Source organism: Euleptes europaea, chromosome 12 (assembly GCF_029931775.1).
Source record: "Euleptes europaea isolate rEulEur1 chromosome 12, rEulEur1.hap1, whole genome shotgun sequence".
Lineage (NCBI taxonomy): Eukaryota > Metazoa > Chordata > Lepidosauria > Squamata > Sphaerodactylidae > Euleptes > Euleptes europaea.
The window spans coordinates 57,559,448-57,574,081 of record NC_079323.1 but is presented as its reverse complement, the minus strand read 5'-3'; the positions used below and the strand labels follow the sequence as shown (position 1 = coordinate 57,574,081).

Here is a 14,634-nt window from a genome sequence, read left to right as displayed (position 1 = left end):
CGTGGAGGGAAGCACTTTGCATATACTGTGGTATACATCTAGGAATGGGCCTGTTTATGGAAGGAATCTTGGCTGCCCTCCCTTTATTTATGGGGTCTGTGTGCTCCCTGAGAAGCTTTTATAAAACTGTGGTTCATGGTGTTTACGATGGAAAGGCAGAATCGGCTGAAATAATTTGTCCCAACCCAAGGTTGGTGACAACAATAAATACAACACAAAACCACATAACTAAAACAAATAAGCCAGAGCCCATATGTATAACCTTCAGGACACCGATTAAGCTCTTTTGAATAGTTCTGTTCATAGCCTCTGTGGATGGCTCCAACTAGAGGTGTCTGCCTCACAAGAGAAAAAGAACTGGGCCTGAACACTAACAGATTGCATCTTTTAGAGAGGGGACTGCTAGGAGACTCTTTTGTGAAGAGCACACTTGTAAAGAACAACCAGTTGTTTCTCAGAGAGGTTCCTAAAATGTGAACTTGCTGAGCAGCTTAAAAAGAGCTGCATAAAATACAGAATGGCATGCTGCTAAATGGCATGCTGGCAAGGAAAGGGCATGTGAATATCCTCCATGGTATTTTATAATAAATTCCCAATAGGAAGAGCAAGGAAAAAGAAAAATCCTTCAGGGTTTTTCTGTCCCTTCGTCTTTCCCTGACCTTAATATTAACAAATAAGCAAAATGATGACAAACTGTGTTGTGTGTTAATTCCAGTGAAGCAAATTAATGATGTGTTATGAGAAAGAGCAAGTGCCAGGGCTATCAATCAAGTTATTAATTTTGCCCTGGAGCCTGCTGTGATCTGCAGGGTTACTGGCACCTGGGTTGCCAGATATGGATTCCTGAGCCTGTTTTTCAGTTATCCCACTCTTCCTCTCGTCCTGTTGTTGGCTGTTCTCTAGTTTTAACTTTAAGGTCTTAGTCTTGTCTACATTTGTTCTCACATTAAAGTTAATGCTACACTGTGCTTTACCTAACATAACCATGCCTGTCCAGATGCAACACTTTTTTAACATTTAATGATAGAAATGTTGCTGTCTGAGACATAATATCTAGCCATTAATGATCTTCCACTGTATTTGAATGGATTCCAAGATGATAGAATAATATTGCATGTCACCCCACTACTACTTCCTGTGACTTGCCTGCTCCAGTTTTTGAATGGGGTGGGGGTGGGGAGGCTATTGAGACAGAAAAAAAGGAAACAAAGCCTCTTCTGACTTTTAGCACTACCAGTTAGCATGGGATCATTCTGCCAGGTCAGTTTGAAATGCATTCTGTGATGTGGAGCTAGAAAGAATTTCCCTCTGTACAGATATGTACAGAATGTACAGATATGTACATGTATAGAGTATATTCCCTTCACTATGAAGGAATTGCAACCTGTTCCCTTGCATTTAGAAATGAGGAGGAAGACTTCCTGCAGCATTCACATCCAGGCCTGGCCCTGGCATCTCTCTTCTGAAAGACAGATTATCCCTTGCCAATAGGGTTGCCAACCTCCAGGTACAACCTGGAGATCTCCTGCTATTACAACTGATCTCCAGCCGATAGAGATCAGTTCACCTGGAGAAAATGGCCGCATTGGCAATTGGACTCTATGGCATTGAAGTCCCTCCTCCCCAAACCCTGCACTTCCCAGGCTCCACCCCCAAAATCTCCCGCTGGTGGCGAAGAGGGACCTGGAAACCCTACTTGCCAGCTCAGTGCCTGTATCTGTGATAGCACTTAACAGGAACAAAACAAATTCTACAAATCATGGAGATACAATCATGCAGACTAATATGAGGGCTTATTGTTATGCATTTGTAAAAAATACGTTTTTGGGTCATCAAATCTGGTCTAGCCAGCAAAGGTTCAGTTGTCAGGGAGATCTTGAGACAGCAAAATCTCAAACAAATGAACATAAGCAAAGATCCATGACCATTTTGCTTGGAAAATACCTATGGTTAGGAGACTCATCAGTTTCACTTGAAAGATTTGCTTTAAAAAAAAAGGAGATGAGCTTGTAGAAATCCAACATTTGTATGTGTTTGGAATTGTTATTACTTCTGCCTTATGCTGGTAGTCCCGCAGTACTGCAAAGCCTTATTCCAACACTCCGTACTTAAGCATATATGTTCACTTTTATTTTATTTTATTGTAGTTCAGTTTAGCTTAGTTTAGTTTGGAATACATGAGTTCAGATTCAGTGCTAGATTTCGACTAGCAGAAGTCGAAACCTATCCCCCCTTATACCATAGTAACGCAATTGTTAGGTTGCCAACTCTAGGTGGTGGCTGAAGATCTCCCACTATTATAACTGATAGAAATCAGTTCCCCTGGAGAAAATGATCACTTTGGCAATTGGACTCCACGGGATTGAAGTCCCTCCCCTCTCCAAACCCCACCCTCCTCAGGCTCCACCCCCAAAATCACCAGGTATTTCCCAATCTGGAGCTGGCAACTCTACCAATTTGCCCCTCTTGCTCCCCTGACCCTAGAGTTGCCAGCTGCTAGGTGGTAGCTGAAGATCTCCCGCTGTTACTACTAATCTCCTGGCGACAGAGATCAGTTCACCTGGAGAAAATGGCCACTTTGAAAGATGGACTCTATGGCATTATACCCCATTGAAGTTCTCCCCTCCGCAAACCCCACCCTCCTCAGGCACCACTGCCAACACCTCCAGGTTTTTCCCAACCAGGAGCTGGCAACCCTACCTGACCCCCAGTAGCAGCATTTCAGGGACCACTTTAGGCTACAGTGGAACAGGGAATGTAAAAAGGTCCTGTTTTGCACTTTGAGAATTACTAGTCAAAGTTAAATTTACTATCATGTGTTTCTGCTTAATGTTTTGCCACCATAGACTTGTTTTGAGTCTTTTGAAAGGTCTTTATTTGGAGTTCCCATTTCCCTTTCTCTTCCTAGACTGTGGTATTTTTAAAAAAATAGTAACAAAGTCTTGCAGCACCTTAAAGACTAACACATTTGTTTTTCTTGAGTAAGCTTTTGTGAGCCAGCGTCCACTCAAATGAGATTAACATCCAGTTAAACGAGTAAACAATCCCATTGGAATTGGATGTGAATCTATCTTAATTGGTCATGTAGTAGCAAAGCAAGTTAAAGAATATGCATAAACTTCATAATGTGTATTATGGTAGATGATATGTAGGTGAACAATCCCTTGGTGATATGGTTGGTGGTATTGGGTACTGTAATAGTATCTTGAGTTGATATGGAGAAAGAGGTGGAACAAAGGACAGAGTTTGTATCACTACTAGGTGCTCCGTTGCTGCAGGTGAGTAGTTACTTTCCGTTGAGAAGCTCTCTATAAGCAAGGATAGGCCTTATTTGTTTGTTTGTTTAGCAGCTTTGGTCATGCAGTCCTTAACTGAAAAATATTGATGAGGTTGCTTACAAGAAAGAGAAAACAGTAATTAAAAGTACATTAACGCTAGCAACAAATTTTTAACAAAACAGCACTAAAATTGATTTGCAGTTAAAAAATGCTCTAGAGATGATTGGAGAAAAAAGAAATGTTTTCACCCATGTCTTCTCTAATTATGATTCACACACAGATAGGTTTCAGCAGTAGATCTGAACCAATGGCAGGTTGAGAATACACAAATATTAAGTATTCTGGTCCCAGACTGTTTAGGACTTTAAAGATAATAATCAGCAACTTGACCTGTACCCGAAAGCAAAACCGGTGGAGGTCTTTTAAAACTGGCAGGATGTCGGTTCTTGTAGGTTATCCGGGCTGTGTGACTGTGGTCTTGGTATTTTCTTTCCTGACGTTTCGCCAGCAGCTGAGGCAGGCATCTTCAGAGGAGTAACACTGAAGGACAGTGGCTCTCTGAAGTTACTCCTCTGAAGTTACTCCTCTGAAGAGCAGTGTTACTCCTCTGAAGATGCCTGCCACAGCTGCTGGCAAAACGTCAGGAAAGAAAATACCAAGACCACGGTCACACAGCCCGGATAACCTACAAGAACCGATGAATTCTGACCGTGAAAGTCTTCGACAATATTCTGGCAAGATGTGTTCTCTGCAAGTCATGTCCATTAGCAATCTCCTGCTACCTTTTGGGATAACTGAAGCTTTGGCATAGTCTTCAAGGGCAGTTCCACCTAGAGTGCATTGGAAAACTTGCCACCTCCACTCTAGACTTGAGAGAGGGAAGGATCATCTTCCAGGAGCAGTTGTAGATATGCTCTGCATAGTAATATACCTTATTTATTGGATTGCTTGATCTTGTAGCTTAGGGTTGTCAGGTCCCCCCAGGGCTCCAGTGGGGGGGTATTTTGCAATAACATGTTTCCAATATTACCCTCTGCCCTTCTGATTTGACTAATGTATCTCTAGATTATTGATGATAATATTTCATGCATCCTACAAAGAAGGCTCTAATTCACAAAAGCTTATGCCACAATATAATTATTTGTCTTTAAGGTGCTATACATTTTTTGTCACTTTAGCTATGACACACTCACATGGCTGGCCACTCATTTTTTTATTTTTATTTTTAAAGAGAGAAGAAGTGCTTTACCCAGAGGGGTTTTCCCTGAGGTGCCTGTCATTTTGCCTTCTTGATCAGCTCTTATTAAATCTTGTTTGTGGTTTTGCCAATTTTAATTGTTGTTTGGAGGATGTGACCTGTCAGTTACATAGAAATACAAGGTCTTTGGAGAGGGATAATTATCCTTCTATTTATAGATTTGTGTGGGCTTGATGTTCATGCTGGAAGAATAATTTATTTGACAGGTTTATCTGCAGTTTTCTTTGCAAAACATTCACAATGAGATAAATATGCCTGAGAAATACGACTGTATTTTCTAAATAATACTCTTCAACTTCTTTCCTTCCTTCCTTCCTTCCTTCCTTCCTTCCTTCCTTCCTTCCTTCCTTCCTTCCTTCCTTCCTTCCTTCCTTCCTTCCTTCCTTCCTTCCTTCCTTCCTTCCTTCCTTCCTTCCTTCCTTCCTGCTGTTTTAGTGAGGTTTGACCTCATTCAGTGACGTAACAGACAACTTTTTAAGGCTAACGTTTGTGAGGTTACTGTGTTAAAAATCCTGGGAAGAACCATGGAGAAAAGGAATGCAACTTAAGCAGTGATACATTTATCCTTTGGATTTGTCTGTTCAGAAACTTGCAAGATTAATATAAGCTATTGTTTGCAATAACAGCCCCGTGGCGCAGAGTGGTAAGCTGCAGTACTGCAGTCAAAAGCTCTGCTCACGACCTGAGTTCGATCCCAACAGAAGTTGGTTTCAGGTAGCCGGCTCAAGGTTGACTCAGCCTTCCATCCTTCCGCGGTCGGTAAAAGGAGTACCCAGCTTGCTGGGGGTAAAGGGAAGATGACTGGGGAAGGCACTGGCAAACCACCCCGCAAACAAAGTCTGCCTTGGAAACGTCGGGATGTGACATCACCCCATGGGTCAGGAATGACCTGGTGCTTGCACAGGGGACCTTTACCTTTTTTATTGTTTGCAGTGAGGGATTTAAAAAGTTATTAACTCAGCATCTTTGCTGTGCATACCTTATTATCCTGTGCATCCATTCACAAAGATAAAAGGTGGTTATATCATAGAGCTGTAAACCTCTACCATATGTTTCATCCACAAACAATGCTAATTCCCAGCAAAGTATTTTGTATGAATTTTGTAGGAGGCATACCCATACATCAGCATCTCAAACTCCACACAGCCAAAAAGTGGATTTTTTTTTCTAAGTTTTGATCCAGGACCCTTTCCATGTGATGGATTTGAAGGGTGCTTTTGAGGGTGAAGTCTTAGCTTAAAATTAACCGTGTACGGGTGTCTGTACAAAGAGCAGAAAAGCACATAGCGAAAAATTAAGGTGAAAAAGGAAAACAAAAACAAAGCAGCCACAAAGCTTCCCCAGATGGGATGTGATTACTTGCGTTTGCCAGCTTTTTGGGAAAATTAGAAGGCTAAGTGGGTACTTGTACTGGAGTGGTACAGCTGGGAGTGCTTAGCATATGAAAGGTAAAATAAAAGGTCAAATTTTATTTTAAAAGCATACGAAGGTTTCCCAAATGGTGTGGCCAGTAGGGAAGAGTTTGTTGCAAATCATTTGAGCTTCTGCATCAGACCTTTTTATGTTTTAATACCATCTTTAGTACTTTAGTGGTGTTTGGTTGTGATTGATTTGTGTCATGGATTGCTTGATATTAAGGTTTTACAGTTTTAATACCATTTCTTGTCTATGGTTATTTTAAATAATCTCATTAGAAATTTAACTATTTCTAGCCAATTTTAATTTGTTTTAATTTCATAATATATATTTGAAAGCCTCCTGAAAAGTAAAATTGACTGAATTTGACACATGTATCTTTTAATACATCTGTGAATATAAGCGATGCTGCATGAACCTATCAAAGATTACTTATGATGGTGTCACAACCATCAGGGAGTAGTACTTCCTCATTTGGCTGAGGGAATAAATCTTTCTCCCCTCTTTCAAATTTGGGTTTTCACAATTTAAAAAAGAAATCTTGATTTCTGAAAATGAGGCCATGGATCTCATTGTTTAGCTTCAAAGTCACCTCTGTGCATTCCTAGTGAGAGGGAAATCTTTCTTGCTTGTTATACCTCATTTGATATTAACATCCGAACGTCTAAAAATCTGTTGTGGTGTGAACTGGTGGCGCTGGGGAGGACACAGTGTGGCCAGGGATCTGTGCTTGCCTCTGAATGGTGCTCTCTTTGCTCTTGGGAGGGTTGGGGAATAGGAGCAGAACATCTGAGCCAAGCTGCCCTCCAGCTAAACAAAATTGTCAATTGTCTTATGAAAGGGATCCTCTCCTAGGAACTCAGCTGTTCAGTCTGGTGCCCTCCTCTCATGAGAGAGGTTTTCCCCTGTCTGCTGTTTGCTGCTGAGAACCAGAATCAGCTATTTGTACCATGTTGCCTGCCAGGAGTCTGTAGAACAAAATGCCTTTAAGCTTGGCATTTCCTAGAGTTCCTTTATTTACTGAGCGCCATGAAGCAAAAGTTTTGAATGTTATGATAGTGACAAAGGCATTTTGCTCATAGAAGTTTTGGATCTGAGTGTATGCTCTTTTTCAGGCAAATTGAGTGCTAGGAATCTCTCTTAAGAGGCATGCTGGGAGAGTCAAAGGTTCCTCTTTCCAAATTGGAAACATCTCTTCCTCTTTCAATTTAGTTTCTATTTGGCTTCAAACATTAGGATCCCAGAAGCTCGATCCTGCTCTGTAAGGTCAACTGGCTTCATCAGTGACTTAGGAAACGGGACCCTTACAGACGCGTAATGTGATGCGACAAAAATATTTAAAATGAAGGTCTCTTATTTGCTAAATGTTGTTTGGACGACCTGGTTGCACGAGCGTTATATTAATGGAAAGTGGTTTTCCACCAGTCTAAAATTTCTCTTTCAATGCACCATTTATGAAGCAATCTTTCCTGTTACCAAATATATTCAAAAGGTTTTTTTTAAAGGCTGAATGCAGGATGCAGGTGGAGGAAGGAAGGGAAGCATGCTTGTAAGACCTTTGTTTGCTATCATGAATCCAGCTTGGTAAATTGTTGGCAGCTGGCATGTTAATGAGCCTATTTCAATATAAATGAGTTTCATGTTATTAATTTCTGCCAGCTTCTGGGCATCTCGCGAACTCCTTTTCAGCACTCAACAGCAGTTTAAGGAAGGGGAAGGGAGAGATAAAGCAGAAGGAAGAAAACTTAAATTAAGCAAAATGTTGGTAACCCTTTCGCATTTGATGAATCCTACACATGAAAAGCAAAACTGAAAACAAAGAAAATTGCAAGCTCATTTTAAATGTATTATTTTTCAGTGATCTTTAAAACATTCTTCAAGACAGTTCTGCCACTCTTTTTCTGGGAGTGTGTGTGTGTGTGTGGAAAGGCACCACTGGGATTCTTTCTCTTGGTTATTTCTTATGAGGTTTGTTCCGGCGTATTTTTTTCCAGTCTCAGAAGTTTAATTATTCTAGGAACAGCTTTTCCAAACCCCAGTGACAAAGAAAATCCACGATGCATCCCTTTCCTTATATACCTTACCCACAATAAAATATAAAATAGTTTCCTTCATTCCCCCTTCATGGAGCCTAAGAACCTGTCTTAACAGAAGGCTGTCTTAATAGAAGGCACCCCAAGTGCCACAATACTGTGGTTTGTTTCCTCTTTGTTTCTTTACAGTATATAATTTAATAGGAACTGGATGCCCAATCTTGTGGTAAGCCTCCTGAAGGAGATATGATCAGTGTCTTGTGACCCCTTCCTATCACCCCCCCCCCCACACTTCGTGGCCAGATAGTAGAGAGCTAAACAAGGTGAGGTACTAACACCTACCTCACAAACAATTTTACTTTTGTCTATCTGGTCATTGCTACGTCCTCCACTATGTTGATGTTAATAGACAGACAGGATGTACGTTTTTAAATGCTGTGTCTTTCACTAGAAGGGCACAGTCATAATCCCTCCTCTATCTGCTTGCTCCCTGGCCCAGAACTAAAGCTAGCTTTGCCAGCACGTGTGTGCAGCTGCAGATCATGCCATTTATATTTGGTGGGCTTGATTAGTTGCTGTTTCCCTTCCTTTCTCTCTCCCTGTCTTATACTATTTTTTGATAAAGCTTGAGTATCTTAGTGCAGAGATGAAGAATAGGTTTTGCAAGTACCTAAAAATTCAATCATTAGCTACTTGAGAGTATGAATAGGTTCTAAGGTGATGAACAATGTTCATAAAACTGGAATATGTGAGAGCCTGGTTCGGAAACAAGTATCAAATTTGTTCAACTGTTGTCTTTAATGAGTCTGTGCAGAACCAGGCTGTATACAAATCTCGGTATACAAACAAGCATAGGGCAAATCTCTGATACAAGGAAGCATAGGGCTGTATACAAGGAAGCATAGGGCAGTTCTGCCTATTCTTGGTTAGTTATGCATTATATTGTGTAATTTCTTTTCACAGAAGCCAGTTAAACCAGTTTCTTCAGTTACTGCCTTTTTTAGTTCTGTTTGCATCCTGAACTTTTGTCAGTGTAGAAACATTTCAAGAATCCTTTCTTGCCTTTTTCTTTGCTTACTGAGATGGATACAGAGAACCTCTAAAAGAATCCGCGAAGATGGTATACAAGGGCCTTCCTTCCTTGGGGGGGGGGTGTCTCTTCTTTTCGTCTGCCTCTCTCTCCCTTTTTCCTCTTCCACTTGGCTCTCATTTAAGTAAAGGATACAAAGGCTGTTTAACGTTTTAGTTAGTACCATTATCGTATCTCATATCATGTAAGTTGCTTGTATTGCAAACATGTCCACTGGTATATTTTCCCTTGAAGAATACATTCTATAACATTTTAATCTCCCTTCCCACTCCAATAAATCCCTCCATTTTAGCAATGCAGAAGAATAATTGTTATACAACTAAGTGTAGATGTTGTCATGTCTGTGAAGTAAGTGATGAAATTGAAACGATGCATCCATTTTGGCTAATCCTTTTGTTTTTTTCCTCCCCCTCCCCTTCTTCTCAATCAGGTTTTTGGCATATATTCACAGGCCCCCACAAGGCAGTAATGGAGGCTTTGAGTGGCAAGTGGTGACAGATTCTGCAGTTCCGGCAACTGTTCATTTTGATAGCATTTGCAATTCTATACATCTCAATTTCCTACTTCTTGGAGAAAGTAGTGCTGGGTACCAGTACTGCCTTGTAAGGTATGTCTGTTGAATGTATTTTGTGCAGGACTGAGCTGCCTGGCATGCAGGTTCGAGGTGGAGAAAGTACTATATCTTGTATCATTATATATCATTATATAAAGCAAAAGAATACATCTACCAACTACTGATGGTAGTCGTGATTCCCTCCTTTACAGTACATTATCCTTAGAATTGCCTCTAGGGCATTTTAAGTATTCATTTTTCACTTTAATATGGCCAAAGTGGGTTACAAAATGAAATGTCTCACTACAGGCTTCTAACTTTTAAAACTGAAAAAAAGCTGTACTGTTTCGTGAAATGTCAAAGAATATAGCTTATTTTGAAACTTTAATTACAGAAAAAGCAAATCAGAACAGTGAAGTAGCTACAGTTTTTCACTTTGTCACACGATCATCATGCAGCAGACTCAGTTGCTGAAGCCCAGCTCTGTCCATGTCACACATAAAGTGGGTTTGGGGGCTAACAGAAAGGCTGCAAGACTTAGAGCGCATTCCTGAAATGTGCTGGCGGCCCGACCCAAAGGCCTTAGGAGGCCAATAAAGGCCTCCGCTGGTGCAGGGGCCCACACCACTGGTGCCCGGAAGGTGCACGCCGGCGTGAGTGGCCCCAGTGCCGGCGTGCAGGCCCGGACGCCGGACCCCCGCTGCCGCCTTGGCAGCTGTGGGCCTGAACGCTGCTGCAGCCTCCCACCAGCCTCTGGCCGCCGGCACAGGCTGTGGCGGCAAGCTGGGAGGCGTTCTGATGCCGGCTGGGGGGCGGGGCTGACATTAGTCGGCCTCCCGAGTCGTTTTGGCTCAGGAATGCCCCTTTTTGTTTTTGTCACAACATCAAGATACGCCAGCTTTTTGGCAAATCTCGTTTTTTTGCGTCGGGCGAAGGTTTCAGCCGAAACCTCCTTAGGAGGCAATGCCACTAGTTTGCCTTGTAAGCCCGCCGCAGGCATTCCTTTCAGGAATGTGCTGTTAATTCTGCCTACCTTCAGTATACCCCATCTGCAGCCACTCCCTTGATGCCGCTTGTTCCCCAGCCAGACTCCAGTATCAGAAGAAAGCCTGGCTGGGAGGAAGGTATCTAAGGGAAGAGGTGCAGGGGAGATGAGGACAGGTACAGGTTCTAATAAATGGGTCTATTGCTATCATGTGTCATTTGAGTCTGACAGAAAATCCATTTCAGTGGACAGCTTTTGCTTTTGGAAACAAAGGACATGCTGTTGGTTGGCTCTTGCCTCCAATTTTCAGTCTTGAAAGCTTAACTTCCAGCTGAAAATATAGATCTGATGATGATAACCTCCCACCAGAATCTAATTTTAAATTTGCAATCTGTTGTCTTGCAAGGTGCTTCATATTTAATGTTGAAGTTAACGAAGTTCATGCAGCCTAAAACGTTGATGTCTAAATTAGTTTTAATTTGTCACATAAAATACCTGCATATTTAGCTTGGGATTTGATAAGAAATAAAAAAAAAAAACCATTCCGAACAAGAGAAGGAATTCACAGTTGATGAGGGGAAGGGTTAGAAAAATTGGCATTTTTTGCCTATGGAAATCTTTGGTGTGTTGTTAATCTACAACAAGATGGGCGATCTAAATTACTGATAGTGTTGCAGCTAATAATATGAACAGTAAACCAGGAAGTCCTGGGTCCAGTTCTCAAGGCATTGGCCACCGCCCAACACAGAGTAAAAGCATGCTGAAACTCATCAGGATTAAGGGCAATTCACTCTCTGTTCTATTGTGGCCATTATGTTTCTTATTTAGTTGACTTTGAGTTGAATTTCAATGTAACAGGTATCCATCTCTTAATAAAAATATTGCTGCCTTAATCTTCAAGTCAACTTTTCCAGTGGTATGACAGTTTTTAAAATAGGGGAGATCCAGCAGCCCTTCGTAGGATATTGATATTTTTTATTTGATTGTAAGCAACATTCAATGGCAATTGTATATCTAGTATTTCCATTTTCAGTTAACTTTATATTGATTATTCCTATTATTAATATTCATATAATATTGTGTGTGTGTATAAAGTGCCGTCAAGTCGCAGCCGACTTATGGCAACCCCTTATAGGGTTTTCAAGACAAGACACTAACAGAGGTGGTTTGCCAGAGCCTTCCTCTGCATAGCAATCCTGGCATATCTTGATAGTCTCCCATCCAAATATTAACCAGGACTGACCCTGCTTAGCTTCCAAGATCTGTCATGATCAGGCTATGCCATATTGACTTCCCTCCCACATAGTATTGTAGGCAACTCATAATATTCTGGTGTATTCTAGAATATCCTAGAGTTCAGTTCTTCTGATATAGGTAATGGTAGTCCCCTGTGTAAACACCGGGTCATTACTAAACCATGAGGTGATGTTACATCACGAGGGCTGGGTGGGGAGGCTTTAAATAGATCCCGGCCGGGAGGCACAGATCTATTTAAAGGGCCCGCCGCGCGCCTCCAGGGAAGCTCCCTGGGGGCGCGCGGCGGGTCTTCAAATAGATCTGTGCCTCCCGGCCGGGAGGCACAAATCTATTTAAAGCCCCCCCCTAGCCCTGCCGGGACTCCCGGCAGGGCTGGAAGGGGGGTCTGGAAGGGTCTGGGGGGTCTGGGGGTGGATCTGGTCTTGCCAGCCCCCCGCCAGCCCTGCCGGGAGTCCCGGCAAGGCTGGAAGGGGGGGTCTGGAAGGGTCTGGGGGGTCTGGGGGGGTCTGGTCTTGCCAGCCTCCCGCCAGCCCTGCCAGGAGTCCCAGCAGGGCTGGGGGGGGGGAGGCTTTAAATAGATCTGTGCCCACATCTCTAAGTGGGATTAATTTTTTTCTTAGGTAATATATAGAGCCTGAAAGTGTAAGTAATGCCTTTCAGTTTTTTAATGGTGTGCTCATGTCAAGATAAAAACCCAAGTTTGCAACAGCTGGAATATATGAAGGATGGCCTCCTTATTATCAGAATACTACCTAGCAGTTGACTCCTATCCTTGCATCTCACTTCCCATTAAACATCTCTGTTTAGTGATAGTTAGTGTTAAGCAAAGCTGCCAAACTTTGTGGTAGGAAATGTATTCCTCCTTCAACAAAAGCATGGATTTTTTTTTTAGCTGTTTTCAGTGCTTTTGTTTTTTGCTTGAGATAGATTGCTCTTAGGTTAGTTTTGCAGAAGAGGGAAAGCTTTCTAAATTTTGTATGATCTTGTCCATTATTTATGTTTTTATAGGGTTCACTGCATTTACTGAACTGGCAAATTGCATCCAGTTGCTTTAAGTGTTGGGCAAGTAGCTGCATGTCCTGGGAATGACTTTCTTTATATCAAGTCATGCTAAAATTAGTAGCTTCTCAGTAGTTATGAATCTTTGTGCTCATTCTTTTCCAGCTGTCTCAAAACAGCAATCTTATCTTCTTGAAGATGACCCATCAGAACCAATGTGAAATGGAGATTCAGTTGCTTCAGTGGAAAACCTTTTGTTAGTTCCCTTATTTTATCACTGTAAAAGCCTCTGTACCTTTCCTAAACCAAGAGAGGAACAAACCAAGGCTCATGTAAGGTCTGAGTTCACCTGTTGAATCCCAATCACCAGACGTCCAGACAGAGTCATCTAAGAAGCAGTTTATTTGGGAAACCTAAGGTGTATCGCAGCAACTTACAGGAAAAGGTACGAGGACTCTAATGGGGGGGGGAAACGGGCAGGTTGGAACATATACATCACAAAGGCACAGTTGGATACCAGGCCGAGCCCGGTTCCCATGATAGATTACAGTTATCACGCAAACGGAGCGCAAGCAGTCATAACAAACTTCTGATCAACTTAACCTTGGAGCCAGCTGCACTCCCAAGCCTGGAGCTCACAGCTCAACTGTTGAGAGCACACAATCAAGATCACTTGCCACTGGTTAGTTCTCCTTAAACAATTCTAACTAACCTGTTGCAATTGAACTTGGGATGGTCAAAAAGTGGTAAAAGGATGGTTTTTCTTCTCCATTTCAGTGTTTATTTTCTGTATATTTAAAAATAAACTATAAAAGGGGTTGAGAATGTGAGAACTGTTCTGGAGCTCAACTGATATTTCTTTGTGAAAAATCATGTTGAGCCTAATTATATAGTTAGGGCACATTGGTAGTCCATTCTTGACATAGCCTTCTTACAATTGTAGATAATATTTGTGTGTCTTCAGAAAGAGGTCTCTCCCCGCTCCCTTTTGCTTTGTTTTTGCTGACTTTTCCCAGGTTCTGTGTAGTAAATTAATTTTGCACCGTGGAATTCCAAATGCCATCCCAAGAAAAGGTGAACTCTATAACTTTAGTAGATTGTGAGTTAAGCAAATTAGCATGAATTATTTGGTATAAATTAGTCTGTAGGCTTTTGCATGACCAGTTTTGTAATCTAGAGAGGAAGCTCCCTGATCTCTGAATGCATTGTCAACTCTCTGTCTCTCGCATGACAGCAGATCGCATGCAGGTGTGTCATTCTCTCCTTTTCCATTTATCTGCCCAGTGGTAGGGACATGTGCCCAGATATATTCAATCTAAATATATACCTGAGTATTTTGGTGTATCTGGATATCTGGAGCAGTATTCAAGATTCTTGGGAATACTGTTTTCTGCATCCCACATATTTATAGAAATATTTGGGAATATCTGGGACTGAAATTGTAAAGATTCTATCCTCCTTTAACAAGTTTCTTCAGCACTGGAAGGGAGGAGAAGGAGTCATCGCTCCTGGCCAGGACATATCTCACCTGGCCTGGGGAAGGCGGCCCCCAGCCCAGGTGAGCCAGATGCTGGGCCCTGCAAGCTGAGGGTCTGTCTGGCTCCTTCTCCCTCCTTCCTTCCTCCCTTCTTTGTGAGGGCAAGGCCTTTTCTAAGTCTTTTTTCTCCTCCCAGTCCACTCCTCTTATCCACAAGTAGGATGGCTGAGGGCATCTTGTTCAGGGGCCTGTAGAATTGGAGCCCTTGGTCCACTTTGCTTGAAACTT

The 14,634-nt window shown here is 42.0% G+C and overlaps 1 protein-coding gene across 2 annotated transcripts in view; it reads left to right on the top strand.

The window, feature by feature from the left end:
* Positions 1-14,634, top strand: part of TIAM1 (TIAM Rac1 associated GEF 1) — a 175,210-nt gene that overhangs the window by 55,532 nt on the left and 105,044 nt on the right. For both annotated transcript variants that reach the window (XM_056858306.1, XM_056858305.1), the window contains exon 2: positions 9,506-9,682. The gene's annotated coding sequence lies outside the window, so the exon portion shown is untranslated. The remainder of the gene's footprint in view (positions 1-9,505; positions 9,683-14,634) is intronic.